This window comes from Cyprinodon variegatus, unplaced genomic scaffold (genome assembly GCF_000732505.1).
Source record: "Cyprinodon variegatus isolate N-32 unplaced genomic scaffold, C_variegatus-1.0 Scaffold1177, whole genome shotgun sequence".
NCBI classification, from domain to species: Eukaryota; Metazoa; Chordata; class Actinopteri; order Cyprinodontiformes; family Cyprinodontidae; genus Cyprinodon; species Cyprinodon variegatus.
In genome coordinates, this window is record NW_015151630.1 from 196,326 (window position 1) to 201,494 (window position 5,169).

The window sequence follows — 5,169 nt, forward strand, 5'->3', positions numbered from 1 at the left end:
TAATCACATTACATTTTTCTATTTTGTTCTCCTGGCTAACACTGAATTAAGCATCCAGCATGAATTTCATTTGAGTTTTTATCCCATACTTGTATCAGGCACACTCAAGTGCTATCACTAAAAACAATACAAACATATGCCATGATTAAAAAGCTGTGATTGTTTTTTCTTTTTTCTTTTGATTGATTAAAAGCAGCAAATGAATCCAACACAACTGAAAAGTTAGGCATTTTAGCATGAAGATAGTTGTGAAACTATCTTCTATCCACTATTTTTAAACAAAGATTAAAAGTGGATAAAAAGAGAAAATTAAAAGAAAATAATATTGATTAAGTTTTAACATGTTAAAAAAGAAGCATCCTCACCTTATGGGCTGTGACTTTGCAGCAGGTCTCTCTTCCAGATCAGCCTAGCTGTCGACTGTTGAAAGAGGGTCTGATCCAATCTGAGGCTTGTGTCTAGAGGGAGGATTATCTAGGATGCAGCGCAGGAGGCACATAGAACCAGAACCAACAGATTTGAACCAGTACCTGCTGATTTGATGCAAAATTCTGTGCAATTTTTCACATGAAGTATAAACATATTTTATTCTCCAGATAATGCTGCAGACAAAGCATTCTATATAGAAACCTTTCTGATGACAGCTAAAAGGGAAACAAAACTGGACATATGAGGGTTTTTTCTTCTTTCCATTCAACAGAATCTAAATGTCATGCCTTTAAAAACAGATTAAAAAAAATAAACCCTCAGATATCTGAAATATGACCCAAGAGATTCCCTCCTTTGTTGATTGTTACTACAGCGTATATGCAGGTACCTCCTCAGAGATGGCAAAACAAATGCTTAAGATGCCACAAACCAAGTTAAGGAAAACAAAACGCAAAATAAAAAAAGTTGTTTTGAAGCGGCTGCCATCATAACAGTAATAAGGTGTCAGTCAGTCAGAGTGGTTCATCTGGACTGACTGGTGGCAATTTCATAGAACTCAACTGGAAAAACAAAGACTACAAGCTGGATTACCAGGAAAAACACCCAGTAACAACTGTGCAAAGTAAAAGAAAAATAATGAAAGAAGATAAAAAAAAAAAAAAAAAAAATGTTGGTGCAGCTGTATAACCTGTGATGTTGGAGCTAAACTTTGGAAAAGTGTCATCAGATGATTTACCCCAGGTGTTTCAGATCACCTTTGTAGCAAAACATTTCAACACCTGAGCATGTAAACTGTTTCTATATGTATATATCTACATGAAAATGGTTCACCCTCAGGAGGCATGTATGGGTAAGGGAAATTAATTTAATATAATATAGTTGTTTGATTGGCAAAGAGAGTCTATCTGAGGTTTCGTCTTCGTCTTTCCTGGGTTCAGAGGTTTATTACAGAACAATCAGCATTATGTAGATGAAGGAACACAGCAGACAGGTCAGGGACGAAGCTGTGGAGAATTTTAAAGCAGGGAAAGATTAGAACACCTAATTTTTAAAATTTAACAGAACTCAGTTTAATCCATTATCTCTACAAAGGAAGAGGATAGCACCAAATGCAACATCTACCACTACGTTTACCTAAACTGAGAGCTACAGAATCTTTTGACCAGAGGACTCTTGATTTAACAAACACCTCACAGCCATAAGACGTCCTGTTCACAGATCACCAGCAGCAATGAGGGAGAGGCTGGTCGCTCAGTGGGAAGATGGATGGAGCTAAATATGGGGCGTTAGAGAAAGAAACGGCATGGAGGAGATACAAGGAACCTGGACTGGGGTGAAGGATCACATCCAGCAGGAAAACAATTATGAACATAGAGATAGAGTTAAAAAGAGGTGAGTTAGATCAAAGCACATTTATGTTGGTGAAGATTCTCAGTCATCCAGGTGTTAGTCATTTCAAAAAAGCTAAAAAAAAAAACAATCCACTGGACTTTGTTTCCAATTCCTTATAACAACCCCCCTTTCAGAGACATAGACAGGTATCGGGAATTACAGGCTAACAAAGAAAGCAAACGACACCCATTCCAATGGGGTGGACCCGTTCTTCCAGTTCAATTTGCATGTTCTCTAAGCCAAAACAAGGCTTTGGTTTTCGTCCTCTCTTTAAAGCATCAAACTCAACACTATTTCTGTCATGAACCGAGGACAGATAGACCCAGTATTCAAGGAGAGACAGTCAGTAGGAAGGTTCAAAAAGTTTATTAAATAAAACAAAAACTAAAGTGGAGCTGTGGCTCGCGGACACTGCAGGATGGGGAGCAGGGCACCACCCAATCACAGACACTCTAATTTAACAGTCCAGTCCAAGAATGTCCGCAAGTGCTGCAGTTCCAGAGGACATGCTGGAAGCCGATCCTGGTCAGGTCCCCAGAACAGACGGGAACAGGATCCAGATCAGGCAGGAACAGAAACGGACAGGATCCAGACTTCCAGGCATCCACAGGCTCCCAGGAGGGTTCAGAGTCTCACAAGGTCCGAAAGCGTGACCAGGTGGTCATGCACAGGAGCAGACAGGATCAGGTGCAGATGAGCAGGCTTAGTGAAAGAGGGTAGCCGAGACAGGACGTGGAACCAGAACTTGATGCAGGACTTTAAACTGGTCTCCACCTTAGAGCCAGGCTTACTGAGATAAAAACTGAACCTCCCCACATATAGAGCCTAAAACCCAGAGGACTCCGCGGGGGAGGAACAGTGGACGATCAGGAGACGAGACAAACACAAAAAACGTTTTTCCACTGGCCGTCAGGATCCAGGACATGAACCAAGGCAAAAACTGAACAGACACACTAACAAAAAGACAAGTAATGATCTGGCACTGAATGCTCAGGCTGAACTGAANAAACAATCCACTGGACTTTGTTTCCAATTCCTTATAACAACCCCCCTTTCAGAGACATAGACAGGTATCGGGAATTACAGGCTAACAAAGAAAGCAAACGACACCCATTCCAATGGGGTGGACCCGTTCTTCCAGTTCAATTTGCATGTTCTCTAAGCCAAAACAAGGCTTTGGTTTTCGTCCTCTCTTTAAAGCATCAAACTCAACACTATTTCTGTCATGAACCGAGGACAGATAGACCCAGTATTCAAGGAGAGACAGTCAGTAGGAAGGTTCAAAAAGTTTATTAAATAAAACAAAAACTAAAGTGGAGCTGTGGCTCGCGGACACTGCAGGATGGGGAGCAGGGCACCACCCAATCACAGACACTCTAATTTAACAGTCCAGTCCAAGAATGTCCGCAAGTGCTGCAGTTCCAGAGGACATGCTGGAAGCCGATCCTGGTCAGGTCCCCAGAACAGACGGGAACAGGATCCAGATCAGGCAGGAACAGAAACGGACAGGATCCAGACTTCCAGGCATCCACAGGCTCCCAGGAGGGTTCAGAGTCTCACAAGGTCCGAAAGCGTGACCAGGTGGTCATGCACAGGAGCAGACAGGATCAGGTGCAGATGAGCAGGCTTAGTGAAAGAGGGTAGCCGAGACAGGACGTGGAACCAGAACTTGATGCAGGACTTTAAACTGGTCTCCACCTTAGAGCCAGGCTTACTGAGATAAAAACTGAACCTCCCCACATATAGAGCCTAAAACCCAGAGGACTCCGCGGGGGAGGAACAGTGGACGATCAGGAGACGAGACAAACACAAAAAACGTTTTTCCACTGGCCGTCAGGATCCAGGACATGAACCAAGGCAAAAACTGAACAGACACACTAACAAAAAGACAAGTAATGATCTGGCACTGAATGCTCAGGCTGAACTGAACATAAACCAGAGGAAACAGGTGAGAGGAATAAATTATAATTGAGGCAGGGAGGGAAAACGACAGGTGAAAGGAATGACTAATTAAGGGAGAGCAAACAGGCCAGATCATGACAATTTCTGACATTTTGAATAGAAAAAGCTTCCTAGATGGGAAGCGAAACGTCTTCATACTCTGAAACAATGTCAAGTGGATTATTGTTTTTTGTTTTTTTTACTTTTTTGGAATATTTATGTTAGGATGGCCTAGTCAAAGTCCACTTCTAAATCCAACTTGGCACTAAGTGGCAGAACATTAACATTGGTGTTTGCAGATGATTTCCAGCCATCTGAGTGAGCTGAAAATGAAATACCTTGTTTCCAGATACATAAAGCTGATAAAGACAAACCCTGAAGAACTAACAGCAGTAGCTGGATGTAGGTCTGAAAAGTATGGACAGAGTGGCTGAATAAGAATGCAGATTATTTTTCTGAAAATCATCAAAATAACTCTGAATGGTTTGTCTTTTTTCATAGTTATGTGCTGCCTTGTGTTTGGTTACCTCATTAGTACCAGATTTAAAGGAAAACCCACAAAGCTAGTTGATAACGTGTGTGAAAGTTGAAATGATTTGAATGTTTTGTTTTATGGTTGTAGGAAAAAAAAACAGTCCTCTGCCTTTTAAAAAAAAAAAAACTTTGACTGATAATAAGAAAAAATTTTAAAGGAGCAAAACCTGTGGAAGATTTATGTGGAGAAAAGGGGAGATTCTTTCTCCCCGTTCTAGTTGAGTTATCTCTACGGGATTAAATTCACCTCATCCCAGTAACAGGATGTTTGCCAGCTGTTGCCGCCTCCCCACCAGGATCTCTTGGAAATGTCTCTTGTTCTCCCCTTTCCTACTCGGTCTCCCCTAACTCCACAGGAAACGGAGGTGGGTTATCTCCAAAGAGAGCAGAGAGGAAATCTAGTTTTCTGGGTGGGCTGCATCATCATGTTAGTCTGATCAACATCCAGTATAGGCAGGATTCACAGATGAATCGTTTTGTTCAACCGATTCCCCCCCCCCCCGCTCTCCTGTCAGAGCGAAAAACATTCAGCATGCAGATAAAGCAAGACATATACCTGCAAAATAACACAAATAACAACATCAACCATGTTCTTATTTTCATGTTTCTCGAAAAATGAAAAATCTCTGTTTCATGCTATTTATAAAACATCCAACATCTCTCTGCTGTTTTAAGTAGACATTAAAGGATTTATATCAGCTCATAAAGGAGTTCTGCTCACCTCAGGTTATTGCGTTAAAAAAAAGAAACAAACCTTGGAATCTGTAAGTGAGAGCGTATTCATTTCAATTAAATTTCTACTCATTTCTTTGCCTCTCTAGCTGCGCAGTTGAAAGGAGGGTCTGATGCGTGTTGAGCGGAGCTACCCTATTC

At 41.4% G+C, this 5,169-nt stretch overlaps 1 long non-coding RNA gene across 1 annotated transcript in view; it reads right to left on the reverse strand.

Moving 5' to 3' along the window:
• LOC107101959 overlaps positions 1 to 453 on the reverse strand; it is a 6,903-nt gene extending 6,450 nt beyond the window's left edge. The window contains exon 1 of the long non-coding RNA XR_001482107.1: positions 366 to 453. This is a non-coding gene — a long non-coding RNA (uncharacterized LOC107101959). The remainder of the gene's footprint in view (positions 1 to 365) is intronic.
• Between the last annotated feature and the right edge of the window lie 4,716 nt (positions 454 to 5,169).